The 16,181-nt window shown below is 46.5% G+C and overlaps 1 long non-coding RNA gene across 1 annotated transcript; it reads left to right on the top strand.

Moving 5' to 3' along the window:
• The first annotated feature begins 15,734 nt into the window (after positions 1-15,734).
• Positions 15,735-16,181, top strand: LOC133541476 (uncharacterized). The gene is made up of 3 exons (XR_009803889.1): positions 15,735-15,849; positions 15,916-15,947; positions 16,013-16,181. It is a non-coding gene; the product is annotated as an uncharacterized LOC133541476 (long non-coding RNA).

Here is a 16,181-nt window from a genome sequence, read left to right as displayed (position 1 = left end):
ACCACAAAGTCCTGACCGAGACTTCATTTCCACGCGCACCAGCGAGGGGCGGCCTACCGTTTCATCCGACATCCCCAAACACCAAGACGGGGACGTGGCCCCCAAGGCGCCCGGTGACGGAGATCACATGACCTCACAGGAGGACACCCACGCTTCCAGTCCCAGTCCGACACGGCCAGCGGTGGAAATGTCCACAGCGGATGTTGGCTCCAACCCAAAAGATGAGGATGGAAGACAGGAGACGCACAAAGACGCACGACTCCACGCTCAACACAGCCAGACCTTAGACCAGGCCGCTCCTAAGTCCCAAAACCTGGTGGAGGTAAATGCCTTGAAGAGTCCCACACCTCAAGTTCGCACTGAAATGACCACCTGTCTCATCCACACTCATGCTGAAACTGCTGAATCAGCTAGAATTGCTGAAACTGCTGAATCAGCTAAAATTGCTGAAACTGCTGAATCGGCTAGAATTGCTGAAACTGCTGAATCAGCTAAAATTGCTGAAACTGCTGAATCAGCTAGAATTGCTGAAACTGCTGAATCTGCTGAAACTGCTAAAATTGTTGAAACTGCTAAATCTGCTGAAACTACTAAATCAGCTAAAGTTGCGGAAACGGCTAAATCTGCTGAAACTACTAAATCAGCTAAAGTTGCGGAAACTGCTAAATCTGCTGAAACTGCTAAAATTGTTGAAACTGCTAAATCCGCTGAAACTACTAAATCAGCTAAAGTTGCGGAAACTGCTAAATCTGCTGAAACTGCTAAAATTGTTGAAACTGCTAAATCTGCTGAAACTACTAAATCAGCTAAATCTGCTGAAACTGCTAAAATTTCTGAAACTGATCAATCTGCTGAAACTGATAAATCAGCTAAAATTGCTGAAACTGCTAAATCTGCCGAAACGGCTGAATCAGTTAAAACTGCTGACTCAGCTCAAGGTCCAGAAGTTGGTGAAACTGCTAAAAGTGCTGAATCAGTTAAAGATGCTGGAGATTCCAAAGCCGCTGAACCTGCTGAATCGGCAAAATCTGCTGGGGTTTTTAAAGTTGCTGAAGTTTCTGAATCGGCAAAATCTGCTGGGGTTTTTAAAGTTGCTGAAGTTGCTGAATCAGCGGAAGTTGCTGAATCTTCTAAGTTGTTTGAAACTGCCGCAATCGGTGAATCGGCTCAAGGCGCTAAAACTGCACAAGATGTCAAAGCTGCTAAATCAGCACAAGCTTCTCAAATAGCTGAAACGGCCAAAACTGCTGAATCCGCTCTAAGTATAGAAGAAGCTGAGGCTCTTAAAAAGGCTGAAGCTGCTAAAACGGCTGCATCTGGAGAAGCTGCTGAAACTACTGAAGTTGCTAAAACTTCCAAAACTGCGGAAGTTGCTAAAATTGCTGAAGTTGCTAAAATTGCTGAAGCTGCTAAAAAGGCTGCATCTGTAAAAGTTGCTGAAACCGCTGAAGTTGCAAAAATTGCTGAAGCTGCTAAAACGGCTACACCTGTTGAAATTGCTGAAACCGCTGAAGCTTCTAAAACTGCCGAAACCGCTGAAGTTGCTAAAATTGCTGAAGCTACTAAAACAGCTGCATCTGTAGGAGTTGCTGAAACCGCTGAAGTTGCTAAAATTGCTGAAGCTACTAAAACAGCTGCATCTGTAGGAGTTGCTGAAACCGCTGAAGTTGCAAAAATTGCTGTAGCTGCTAAAAAGGCTGCATCTGTAGAAGTTGCTGAAACTGCTGAAGCTTCTATAACTGCCGAAGCTGCTAAAATTGCTGAAGTTGCTAAAACAGCTGCATCTGTAGAAGTTGCTGAAACCGCTGAAGTTGCAAAAATTGCTGAAGCTGCTAAAACGGCTGCATCTTTGGAAGCTGATGAAACCGCTGAAGTTGCTCAACCTGCTGAAGCTTCTAAAGCTGCCCAAGCTTGTAAAAGTGCAGAAGTTGCTGGTGGAAGTGGTTGAGGTGGTGAAGCAGTGAGGCCTTCTAGAAGGAGGAAGAAGCTGCTCCTGACTCCCAACTGGCGACGTATGAAAACATTCTTGAGTGCTGCTACAAAATCAGAGTGGGCCTAAAATGCTTTTTTCCGTTCTAAACATCCCCATGAGGAGATTTCCCATTAAAAAAAAAAAGAGAGAAATAAAACATATTTATACACAATATCAGATATTTCCTGTTTGTACAACCTCAGCTCATGATGAAAATATATCTTGTGTGGACTTAAACATAAACATTTTCATACATTTGTTTTATTTTGTAAAGATGGGACATGCTTAATTTTCAAATGAAGGTACGTATTAATTCCCTTTTATTTAGAAAATAGTTCAGGTTTGAATCACCCGATGTGTTTTAATGGCCTTTGCTCTAAAATACATCCAAGGATAGAGATGTCTGATAATGGCTTTTTTGCCGATATTCCGATATTGTCCAACTCTTAATTACCGATACCGATATCAACCGATGTATGCAGTGGTGGAATGAACACATTATGCCTAATTTTGTTGTGATGCCCTGTTTGATGCATGAAACAATGTAACAAGGTTTTTCAAAATAAATCAACTCAAGTTTTGGAAAAAAAATGCCAACATGGCACTGCCATATTTGTTATTGAAGTCACAAAATGCATTTTTTTTTTTTTTAACATGCCTCAAAACAGCAGTTTGGAATTTGGGACATGCTCTCCCTGAGAGAGAATGAGGAGGTTGAGGTGGGTTGTAGGGGGTAGCGAGGGCGTGTATTGTGGCTCCCGGAAGAGTTAGTGCTTCAACGGGTTCTGGGTATTTGTTCTGTTGTGTTTATGTTGTGTTACGGTGTGGATGTTCTCCCAAAATGTTGTTTGTCAGTTTTGTTTGGTGTGGGTTCACAGTGTGGCGCATATTTGTAACAGTGTTAAAGTTGTTTATACGGCCACACTCAGTGTGACCTGTATGGCTGTTGACCAAGTATGCTTTGCATTCACTTGTTTGTGGAAAGTTGTAGATATTATGTGATTGGGCCGCCACACAGTGGCAGTGCCTTTATGGTTTATTGGCGCTCTGTACTTCTCCCTACGCCCGTGTACACAGCGGCGTTTTAAAAAGTCAAAAATGTTACTTTTTCAAAATCAAAAAACAATGATTTTGAAGCCAATAATTTCCGATATTACAAACCCCGTTTCCATATGAGTTGGGAAATTGTGTTAGATGTAAATATAAACAGAATACAATGATTTGCAAATCCTTTTCGAGCCATATTCAGTTGAATGCACTACAAAGACAACATATTTGATGTTCAAACTGATAAACTTTATATTTTTTTGCAAATCATAGTTAATGGCTGCAACACGTGCCAAAGTAGTTGGGAAAGGGCATGTTCACCACTGTGTTACATCACCTTTTCTTTTAACAACACTCAATAAACGTTTGGGAACTGAGGAAACTAATTCTTGAAGTTTTGAAAGTGGAATTCTTTCCCATTCTTGTTTTATGTAGAGCTTCAGTCCTTCAACAGTCCGGGGTCTCCGCTGTCCTATTTTACGCTTCATAATGTGCCACACATTTTCCATGGGAGACAGGTCTGGACTGCAGGTGGGCCAGGAAAGTACCCGCAGTCTTTTACTACGAAGGCACGCTGTTGTAAGACTTGGCTTGGCATTGTCTTGCTGAAATAAGCAGGGGCGTCCATGATAACATTGCTTGGATGACAACATAGTTGCTCCAAAACCTGTATGGACCATTCAGTATTAATGGTGCCTTCACAGATGTGTAAGTTACCCATGCCTCGGGTACTAATACACCCCCTTACCATCACACATGCTGGCTTTTACACTTTGTGTCAATAATAGTCAGGATGGTTCGCTTCCGCTTTGGTCCGGATGACACCACTTCCACAGTTTCCAAATATAATTTGAATTGTGGACTCGTCAGACCACCGAACACTTTTCCACTTTGCATCAGTCCATCTTAGGTGAGCTCGGGCCCAGCGAAACTGACGGCGTTTCCCGGTGCTGTTGATAACTGGGTTTGGCTTTGCACTTACGTGCAGTTAGGTTAAGAGGGTCTGGTTAAAAAGAGCGAGAGAGAGAGAGAGAGAGAGAGCAAGAGAGAGAGGGGGGGGGGGGGGGGGGTTGCACAGTCAATCACAATCCGCCAATGCGATGCCACGCCCTACCCAGAGGACCCCGAAAGAGGCAAATCGGACATGTTATACCAAATGAGGGCTCCCCTTGTGAGGTAGGCCAGTCCACCATCGGAGCCACTGTATCAGCACCTCTGGGGGGGCGGTGCTGGACTCTCTTGTTGCTTCGAGAGCGGGCATGAACCAGCTGTAGTCAGGAGGCCGGGTGCGTTCAGCACTCGTACGTCTCGACCTCTCCGTCCCAAGTCGCCTGCAGGTGGGAGGGGGTTCACAATGAGTCCTGTTTCGTACCTGGGGGGCCTGGGGTCCGCTGGTCCATGGTCTCCAGTCAATCACAGGACTTCTGCATTCTCGCATTCTACTGCCATCTTGCGTCACAGGAGCGGAGTAGCTAGCCTGTACATGTATGCTGGACCGTTGTGGAGTTGTGCGGACAGCCGGTGCCGTGCAAGTAGTAGGAGGGAACTTTCCATGGATCTCCGCCTGGGCCCGAGGTTTTGGGGATGGAGCTGGGGGAGTCGCCGGTGTGATGTCATTGGCCGGTCCTGATGGTGCTGCTCATCCTCCACCTTCCTGGTCTCCAGTTGTTGCGGCCATGTGGGGGTCAGGTGACACCAGCCAAGTGATTTGGGTCTCCACTTTTTGTAGGGTGTTACCAGTCAATTTTGAGCCCAATTTTTTCTTGGCCCAGTTAAAGGCGACAAAAAAAGTGAACTCCAATTTGAGTCAATTAAAGGAGTCAGCTCGTCCATCTCAATTTTTAAGGAATTTGTGTAATGATTCCTCAATATGCCAATTGTTGTGTCAGCCCAATGTTTTGCATTCACTGAGATCTGGGCCTGCGTGCCGGCATTGTTGTGTGTTGGCCTGATAATATTAATCTGATCATATTGTTGTGTGCAGGCCTGATCATATTAATCTGATCATATTGTTGTGTGCAGGCCTGATCATATTAATCTGATCATAATGTTGTGTGCAGGCCTGATCATATTAATCTGATCATATTGTTGTGTGCAGGCCTGATCATATTAATCTGATCATATTGTTGTGTGTTGGCCTGATAATATTAATCTGATCATATTGTTGTGTGCAGGCCTGATCATATTAATCTGATCATATTGTTGTGTGCAGGCCTGATCATGTTAGTCCGTGTGCCGGCATTGTTGTGTGTTGGCCTGATCATGTTAGTCCGAGTGTTGGCATTGTTGTGTGCAGGCCTGATCATGTTAGTCCGAGTGTTGGCATTGTTGTGTGCAGGCCTGATCATGTTAGTCTGATCATATTGTTGTGTGCAGGCCTGATCATATTAATCTGATCATATTGTTGTATGCAGGCCTGATCATATTAATCTGATCATATTGTTGTATGCAGGCCTGATCATATTAGTCCGTGTGCCGGCATTGTTGTGTGCAGGCCTGATCATATTAATCTGATCATATTGTTGTGTGCAGGCCTGATCATATTAATCTGATCATATTGTTGTATGCAGGCCTGATCATATTAGTCCGTGTGCCGGCATTGTTGTGTGCAGGCCTTGATGTGGGCAGGCCTTGATGTGGGGGGGGGGGGGGGGGGGGTTTGCCCACATCTGAGGTCCTCTCCAAGGTTTCTCATAGTCAGCATTGTCACTGGCGTCCCACTGGATGTGAATTCTCCCTGCCCACTGGGTGTGAGTTTTCCTTGCCCTTTTGTGGGTTCTTCCGAGGATGTTGTAGTCGTAATGATTTGTGCAGTCCTTTGAGACATTTGTGATATGGGGCTATATAAATAAACATTGATTGATGATTGATTGATCATGTTAATCTGATCATATTGTTGTGTGCAGTCCTGATCATGTTAGTCCGTGTGTTTACCATTCTCATAATAGTTGGTGGCCAATGATGTTTAGTAATATTTTTTGATGATGTATCATAATTGATATTTTGCATACATCTAATTTTGAGGCCGAAATGATTGTCTCGGGGGGCTACCTCAGTTTTGTATTCAATAGCCTATATGGTCGCTTTTGTGTGGCCCAGCATCAAAGCCATGCCCATCTTTTGTGGCCCAGTGTGCGTGGCCCAGTGTGCGTGGCCCAGCATCAAAGCCATGCCCAGTGTGCGTGGCCCAGTGTGTGTGGCCCAGCATCAAAGCCATGCCCAGTGTGCGTGGCCCAGCATCAAAGCCATGCCCAGTGTGCGTGGCCCAGCATCAAAGCCATGCCCAGTGTGCGTGGCCCAGCATCAAAGCCATGCCCAGTGTGTGTGGCCCAGTGTGCGTGGCCCAGCATCAAAGCCATGCCCAGTGTGCGTGGCCCAGCATCAAAGCCATGCCCAGTGTGCGTGGCCCAGTGTGCGTGGCCCAGCATCAAAGCCATGCCCAGTGTGCGTGGCCCAGTGTGCGTGGCCCAGTGTGTGTGGCCCAGCATCAAAGCCATGCCCAGTGTGCGTGGCCCAGCATCAAAGCCATGCCCAGTGTGCGTGGCCCAGCATCAAAGCCATGCCCAGTGTGTGTGGCCCAGTGTGCGTGGCCCAGCATCAAAGCCATGCCCAGTGTGCGTGGCCCAGCATCAAAGCCATGCCCAGTGTGCGTGGCCCAGTGTGCGTGGCCCAGTGTGTGTGGCCCAGCATCAAAGCCATGCCCAGTGTGCGTGGCCCAGCATCAAAGCCATGCCCAGTGTGCGTGGCCCAGCATCAAAGCCATGCCCAGTGTGCGTGGCCCAGCATCAAAGCCATGCCCAGTGTGTGTGGCCCAGTGTGCGTGGCCCAGTGTGCGTGGCCCAGCATCAAAGCCATGCCCAGTGTGCGTGGCCCAGCATCAAAGCCATGCCCAGTGTGCGTGGCCCAGTGTGCGTGGCCCAGCATCAAAGCCATGCCCAGTGTGCGTGGCCCAGTGTGCGTGGCCCAGTGTGTGTGGCCCAGCATCAAAGCCATGCCCAGTGTGCGTGGCCCAGCATCAAAGCCATGCCCAGTGTGCGTGGCCCAGCATCAAAGCCATGCCCAGTGTGCGTGGCCCAGCATCAAAGCCATGCCCAGTGTGTGTGGCCCAGTGTGCGTGGCCCAGCATCAAAGCCATGCCCAGTGTGCGTGGCCCAGCATCAAAGCCATGCCCAGTGTGCGTGGCCCAGTGTGCGTGGCCCAGCATCAAAGCCATGCCCAGTGTGCGTGGCCCAGTGTGCGTGGCCCAGTGTGTGTGGCCCAGCATCAAAGCCATGCCCAGTGTGCGTGGCCCAGCATCAAAGCCATGCCCAGTGTGCGTGGCCCAGCATCAAAGCCATGCCCAGTGTGTGTGGCCCAGTGTGCGTGGCCCAGCATCAAAGCCATGCCCAGTGTGCGTGGCCCAGTGTGCGTGGCCCAGCATCAAAGCCATGCCCAGTGTGCGTGGCCCAGTGTGCGTGGCCCAGTGTGTGTGGCCCAGCATCAAAGCCATGCCCAGTGTGCGTGGCCCAGCATCAAAGCCATGCCCAGTGTGCGTGGCCCAGCATCAAAGCCATGCCCAGTGTGCGTGGCCCAGCATCAAAGCCATGCCCAGTGTGTGTGGCCCAGTGTGCGTGGCCCAGTGTGCGTGGCCCAGCATCAAAGCCATGCCCAGTGTGCGTGGCCCAGCATCAAAGCCATGCCCAGTGTGCGTGGCCCAGTGTGCGTGGCCCAGCATCAAAGCCATGCCCAGTGTGCGTGGCCCAGTGTGCGTGGCCCAGTGTGTGTGGCCCAGCATCAAAGCCATGCCCAGTGTGCGTGGCCCAGCATCAAAGCCATGCCCAGTGTGTGTGGCCCAGTGTGCGTGGCCCAGTGTGTGTGGCCCAGCATCAAAGCCATGCCCAGTGTGCGTGGCCCAGCATCAAAGCCATGCCCAGTGTGCGTGGCCCAGTGTGCGTGGCCCAGTGTGTGTGGCCCAGCATCAAAGCCATGCCCAGTGTGCGTGGCCCAGCATCAAAGCCATGCCCAGTGTGCGTGGCCCAGCATCAAAGCCATGCCCAGTGTGTGTGGCCCAGTGTGCGTGGCCCAGTGTGTGTGGCCCAGTGTGCGTGGCCCAGCATCAAAGCCATGCCCAGTGTGCGTGGCCCAGCATCAAAGCCATGCCCAGTGTGCGTGGCCCAGTGTGCGTGGCCCAGCATCAAAGCCATGCCCAGTGTGCGTGGCCCAGTGTGCGTGGCCCAGTGTGTGTGGCCCAGCATCAAAGCCATGCCCAGTGTGCGTGGCCCAGCATCAAAGCCATGCCCAGTGTGCGTGGCCCAGCATCAAAGCCATGCCCAGTGTGTGTGGCCCAGTGTGCGTGGCCCAGTGTGTGTGGCCCAGTGTGCGTGGCCCAGCATCAAAGCCATGCCCAGTGTGCGTGGCCCAGCATCAAAGCCATGCCCAGTGTGCGTGGCCCAGTGTGCGTGGCCCAGCATCAAAGCCATGCCCAGTGTGCGTGGCCCAGTGTGCGTGGCCCAGCATCAAAGCCATGCCCAGTGTGCGTGGCCCAGTGTGCGTGGCCCAGTGTGCGTGGCCCAGTGTGTGTGGCCCAGCATCAAAGCCATGCCCAGTGTGTGTGGCCCAGTGTGCGTGGCCCAGCATCAAAGCCATGCCCAGTGTGCATGGCCCAGCATCAAAGCCATGCCCAGTGTGCGTGGCCCAGCATCAAAGCCATGCCCAGTGTGCGTGGCCCAGCATCAAAGCCATGCCCAGTGTGCGTGGCCCAGCATCAAAGCCATGCCCATCTTGATGCGGGCTAATGGTTAGCATTAATGGCGACCGTCCGCGTGTCTGCTCTTTGTTGTTTGAGCTGACAATAGCGGCTGCATCCGCAAAAACTCAAGACGTTATATCCAATAAAAAAAAAGGCTACCGTAAATAAATGTGTATATGAGCAGCTAAAAGGCAAAAATAAAGAGAGACATAGAAAAAAAAGCACTATTTACAAAACTATGACAAAACCATGCAACGTTTCGGTATAGTCTACCTTCATCAGGCGTGATGTGCCATATAAATTAAAAAGGGAAATTTAAGTCAAATAAGCTTAGAGTGTGGAAGTCGTTCTGTCCTCGATCTGGCACCCCAGCAGAATGAATACAGAAGAAGCAACATGCATATATAAATAGATAGCTAGTGCCACCTGGCGGACAAAACTGGTTACTAAAGTGCACTGCATAATTAACCTGGATATGACTATAAATCGTTCTAAATTATGAAAAATAATAATTGAAATATAAACAATACACCTTAGATATGGTTTGTCCCCGTTGAAGTTTTAAAAGACAATCTAGGTGGCAGAGAACTTCCTCCATCAGCCCATTGTTATGCCATAATCATCAATTATTAGTCCTAAAGCCTTGACAAATTGTTGCACAAGTAATAACAAGATTAGGGTTAGGATAGGATAAGAGCCAGGACTATGGTAGGGTTATGATAAAGTTAGGGTTAGGGGAAGAGGAGGTTTTGCATGGTCCGTCTACAACCTGTCCAGGCAACGCCCGCACCAAACGCAGGACCCCCCAAGGACCCTGGAAGAAATCAAATGGGGCGTTAAATGCAGTGACAAACACATGTTGGATAGATATCCAGCGACGCGCTTTTTGTCAGGCTGGCTGAGCCACGCCTGCTGAGGGGTCTTCAAGTTCCCCAGTAGGTAAAGGGTGCTTCCTGGAAACTCCATGGCTAAGGTCGCCTTACCTGTGTTTCCTCACAGCAGGAGAGTTTCTCTAGACTGCCGGGGGGAGGATGAGCCTGTTTCAAACAGGAGCAGCCTTAAATAGTGCTGCAGGGGGCGGGGTTAATGCTCTCCGCTGCAGTGGAGTCTAGAGACCCTCAAAATAAAATCCTACATATGTGATGCGTCAAATTGACATATTATGTGCAGCACGTAGTGGTCAAACACCCCGGTGAATATCGGGATGTTTGATCAAAGCAATAAAATGTTTGCATTGATGTACCTTTCCCTCCTGTTGAAAATGTGTTTTAATCAAGTCTAAATGTTTGACTTGTTCTGTCACCGAGCTATAAAACAAAGCACTCACCGAGCAGGCCACCCAGGTCGTCTCCACGCCGGCAGGGTCACCCGGAGCAGATTGGAGGCACAGGTTGGTTTGGGGTTGGGGTTAGGGGAAGAGGAGGGTTTGCACTGTCCATCTACAACCTGTCCAGGCAACACCCACGCCATACGCAGGACTCCCCAAGGACCCTGGAAGAAATTGAATCCGGTTAGGTTTAGGATTGGGGTTGGGGAAAGGGTAAGTGGAAGGGGGGGCGGGCACTGTCCGTCAACAGCCCGCAAGGCACTTTCATGGGATTTGTGGATTAGGAGTGACAGTTTGGTAAAGGTATAGCATGTTCTATATGTTATATTTATTTGAATGGCTCTTACCATAATATGTTAGCTTAACATAGCAGTTGCTTATATATGCCTCATATAACCTACACTTATTCAGCCTGTTCTTCACTATTCTTTATTTATTTTAAATTGCCTTTCAAATGTTTATTCTTGGTGTTGGCTTTTATCAAATACATTTACCCCAAAAATGCGACTTATACTCCAGTGCTACTTATATATGTTTTTTTCCTTCTTTATTATGCATTTTCGGCAGGTGCGACTTATACTCTTGAAAAATACTGTACTAATGTGTACATAATACACACATTGTGTACTACTATTCATATACTAATGTGTACATCATACACACATTGTGTACTACTATTCATGTATTAACTGTGTACATAATACACACATTGTGTACTACTATTCATGTACTAACTGTGTACATAATAGATATCAATCAATCAATCAATGTTTACTTATATAGCCCTAAATCACTAGTGTCTCAAAGGGCTGCACAAACCACTACGACATCCTCGGTAGGCCCACATAAGGGCAAGGAAAACTCACACCCAGTGGGACATCGGTGACAATGATGACCCAGTGGGACGTCGGTGACAATGATGACTATGAGAACCTTAGAGAGGAGGAAAGCAATGGATGTCGAGCGGGTCTAACATGATACTGTGAAAGTTCAATCCACAATGGATACAACACAGTCGCGAGAGTCTAGTCCAAAGAGGATCCAAGACACAGCAGCGAGAGTCCCGTTCACAGCGGAGCCAGCAGGAAACCATCCCAAGCGTAGGCGGACCAGCAGCGCAGAGATGTCCCCAGCCGATACACAGGCGAGCAGTACATGGCCACCGGATCGGACCGGACCCCCTCCACACGGGAGAGTGGGACATAGAAGAAAAAGAAAAGAAACGGCAGATCAACTGGTCTAAAAAGGGAGTCTATTTAAAGGCTAGAGTATACAAATGAGTTTTAAGGTGAGACTTAAATGCTTCTACTGAGGTGGCATCGCGAACTGTTACCGGGAGGGCATTCCAGAGTACTGGAGCCCGAACGGAAAACGCTCTATAGCCCGCAGACTTTTTTTGGGCTTTGGGAATCACTAATAAGCCGGAGTCCTTTGAACGCAGATTTCTTGCCGGGACATTCGGTACAATACAATCGGCAAGATAAGATGGAGCTAGACCGTGTAGTATTTTATACGTAAGTAGTAAAACCTTAAAGTCACATCTTAAGTGCACAGGAAGCCAGTGCAGGTGAGCCAGTACAGGTGTAATGTGATCAAACTTTCTTGTTCTTGTCAAAAGTCTAGCAGCCGCATTTTGTACCAACTGTAATCTTTTAATGCTAGACATGGGGAGACCCGAAAATAATACGTTACAGTAGTCGAGGCGAGACGTAACAAACGCATGGATAATGATCTCAGCGTCTTTAGTGGACAGAATGGAGCGAATTTTAGCGATGTTACGGAGATGAAAGAAGGCCGTTTTAGTAACGCTTTTAATGTGTGCCTCAAAGGAGAGAGTTGGGTCGAAGATAATACCCAGATTCTTTACCGTGTCGCCTTGTTTAATTGTTTGGTTGTCAAATGTTAGAGTTGTATTATTAAATAAAGTTCGGTGTATAGCAGGACCGATAATCAGCATTTCCGTTTTTTTGGCGTTGAGTTGCAAAAAGTTAGCGGACATCCATTGTTTAATTTCATTAAGACACGCCTCCAGCTGACTACAATCCGGCGTGTTGGTCAGCTTTAGGGGCATGTAGAGTTGGGTGTCATCAGCATAACAGTGAAAGCTAACACCGTATTTGCGTATGATGTCACCTAGCGGCAGCATGTAGATGCTGAAGAGTGCAGGGCCAAGGACCGAACCCTGGGGAACTCCACACGTTACCTTAACGTAGTCCGAGGTCACATTGTTATGGGAGACACACTGCATCCTATCAGTAAGATAAGAGTTAAACCAAGACAGGGCTAAGTCTGACATACCAATTCGTGTTTTGATACGTTCTAATAAAATATTATGATCGACGGTATCGAAAGCAGCGCTAAGATCGAGGAGCAGCAACATAGATGACGCATCAGAATCCATCGTTAGCAATAGATCATTAGTCATTTTTGCGAGGGCTGTCTCCGTGGAGTGATTTGCCCTGAAACCGGATTGAAAGGTTTCACATAGATTGTTAGACGCTAAGTGTTCATTTAACTGCTCCGCAACAATTTTTTCAAGGATTTTTGAAATAAAGGGAAGGTGAGACACCGGTCGGTAATTTACCATGAGGTCAGGATCGAGGTTAGATCTTTTAAGAAGAGGATGAATAACCGCTTTTTTGAATGCTAGGGGAACACTGCCCGAGGAGAGTGATAAGTTTATAATATTTAGCACTGATGGACCTAATAATTCAAAGAGCTCCTTGATCAGTTTCCCAGGAAGAGGGTCAAGTAAACATGTTGTCTGTTTTATTCCATTTACACGTTGTAACAATTCCTCTAATGTTATTTCCTCAAAACGAGAGAAACTATTTTGGAGGGCAGTATCCACCGTATATACAATCGTGTCAGTGTTAATAGAACCCCGTTGTAGCTGGGACGCATTGTCTTTAATCTCCTTTCTAATGACTTCAATTTTCTTACTAAAGAATTGCATAGAGTCATCAGCTGAGTGGGTGGAGCTACTGGAAGGAGTCCCTTGTTGGGTTAGCGATGCTACCGTACTAAACAAAAATTTAGGATCGTTTTTATTACGGTGGATGAGATTTGAGTAATATTTAGCTTTAGCTAAGGTAAGCATGCGTTTATAAGTTATTAAACCATCACTCCATGCTTGATGGTGCACCTCAAGTTTAGTCGTGCGCCATTTGCGTTCCAGCTTTCTACATAATAATTTCTGAGCTCTAGTTTCTTCTGTAAACCACGGGGTGCGCTTTTTTGGAGCCTTTTTTAACTTTAGCGGTGCTATGTTATCAATGGTTTCGCGCAGGGCGTCGTTAAAGTTGTTAGTGAGGTTATCAATAGAGCCCACATACTTTGGGAATGGTGCCATTACCGAGGGCAGTAGGTCAGCAAGAGTTGTCGTTGTGGCTGTATTAATGTTGCGGCTGCTATAGCAGGTATTATTATTATTAGTTTGACGAACATGCGTCTGAACCTCGAATTTTATAAGGTAATGATCGGACAATACTTTAGTATACGGGAGTATCGTAACTTTGGAAACGGTGATGCCCCTGACAAGCACTAGGTCTATCGTATTACCGTTGCGATGCGTGGGTTCATTTATTATTTGTGTGAGACCACAGCTATCAATTACAGTCTGGAGCGCTACGCACGGTGGGTCCGATGGGGTATTCATATGGATATTAAAGTCCCCCATTATGATTATATTATCGGCGTGTGTCACTAGATCAGCAACGAACTCTGTGAATTCATTAATAAAGTCCGAATAGGGCCCTGGGGGGCGGTAGATAACAGCCAGGTGTAGAGGCAGCGGTGTGACAGACCTCATAGTAAGCACCTCAAACGATTTATATTTATTATTTATGTTAGGACTAAGGTTAAAGTTTTCGTTGTATATTAGTGCGACCCCCCCACCCCTTTTGAGCGGACGGGCAATATGCGCATGTGTAAAGTTAGGAGGACATGCCTCATTTAGCGCAAAAAAGTCGTTTGGTTTAAGCCAGGTTTCGCTGAGACCGATGACGTTAAGATTGTTGTCTCTGATGATATCATTAACTAACAACGTTTTGGGAGACAATGATCTTATGTTTAAAAAACCTATATTATAGGTAGTGGGCTGTTTTAGGGAATTTTTGATCAAATTATCCGTAGTAGCAATATTAATAATGTTGTGTTTATTATGCCCAGTGCATTTAGTATAGTTACGACCATATCTAGGAATTGATACGACAGGAATTTTCCGATTGTTTGATTGTTGCTTTGATAAACTGCACGCATCATGGTTAGCCACCTCAGTAACGGGGATTTTCCGATTGTTTGTTTGTTGCTTTGATAAACTGCACACATCATGGTTAGCCATCTCAGTAACGGGGATTTTCCGATTGTTTGTTTGTTGCTTTGATAAACTGCACGCATCATAGTTAGCCACCTCAGTAAAACACATGTCCAACTCTGAAACACTCAAAGCAGAAAAAACTTGTTCTAATTTAACTGACTCCTTACCCAGACCAGTAGTCTCGCATTTTCCATCTAAATCCGTCTTCGGGATGGAGGAAAGTGGTGTTCTGTGGGGATTAGCCTTCTGCTTTGTTTTTAGCCCCGCTCGGCATCCGCGTTTCCGATCACACCGCTGGCGTCTGCTCCGTAGACGGCCCCCGCTGCTACTAGACTCCCCTGCTTCACAGGCTGCTGGATGTAGCCGCCGATGTATTCCCATGCTAGTTAGCAATTCTAGCACGCCCGCGTCTATCAGTCCAAAACGGCCCGATTCGTCCACATCCAGAAGTGTCTGGCGGTCGTACGTGATCACGGAGTGACCACGATGTGAGCCAGCCATAAAGTTTGTGGAATTGTCCGGTATTTCTGCCAAATGTTCCATCTTTAGCAAGAGCTCCTCGAGAGCGCAGCCCGTCCGGGCGCCGCCATCTTGGAAAAATACATTGTGTACTACTGTTCATTTACTGTGTACATGATACACACATTGTTTACTACTATTTATGTACCTTACTTACTGTGTACATAATACACACATTGTGTACTACTATTCATGTATTAACTGTGTACATAATACAAACATTGTGTACTACTATTCATGTACTAACTGTGTACATAATACACACATTGTGTTCTACTATTCATGCACTAACTGTGTACATAATACATACATTGTGTAATACTGTTCATGTACTAACTGTATACATGATACACACATTGTGTACTACTATTTATGTACAGTACTTACTGTGTAAATAATACCCACATTGTGTACTACTATTCATGTTTTGTGTACATAATACATACATTGTGTACTACTGTTCATGTACTTACTGTGTACAAAATACACACATTGTGTACTACTGTACTTACTGTGTATGTAATACACAGATTGTGTACTACTGTACTTACTGTGTACATAATACACACCTTGTGTACTTCTGTACTTACTGTGTACATAATACACACTGTGTACTACTCATGTGCTTACCATGTACATAATACACACATTGTGTACTACTGTACTTACTGTGTATATAATACAGATTGTGTACTACTGTACTTACTGTGTACATAATACACACCTTGTGTACTTCTATACTTACTGTGTTCATAATACACACCATGTACTACTCTCCATGTGCTTACCATGTACATAATACACAGATTGCGTAGTAGTGTACTTACTGTGTATACTGTAGGTGGTTCTCAGAGGCTGAGAAGTGATCCAAAAGTTTAAAGCCTTTGCTTTGTCACGAGGATTTCCCCGAGAGGCCATTCTCACGCCACCTCCAGCAGGTAAAGCCATCCAAATACTTTTTCTTTGTGCATAATCCTTCATTTTCTTTGTTTTTAAACCAACAGGGAACTGCCCTCCGTCACCATCTGGCCGTTAGGTGAGTTTATGGATATGATTATTGATATGATTGACAGGTCATCTCATGCATGTGTTCTCTTACAGGTCCCTCCCCTTTTATATTCCACCATTGATTTGCACGCCAATAAGAGCTGGTCAATATGTATCAATATGTCACTTCTCTGCCTGATAAACTATAATCAATATGTCACTTCTCTGCCTAATAAACTATCATCAATATGTCACTTCTCTGCCTAATAAACTATCATCAATA

Source organism: Nerophis ophidion, linkage group LG23, assembly GCF_033978795.1.
Source record: "Nerophis ophidion isolate RoL-2023_Sa linkage group LG23, RoL_Noph_v1.0, whole genome shotgun sequence".
NCBI lineage: Eukaryota > Metazoa > Chordata > Actinopteri > Syngnathiformes > Syngnathidae > Nerophis > Nerophis ophidion.
Note: the sequence above shows the minus strand (reverse complement) of the source record. Positions and strands in the feature narration are given on the sequence as shown.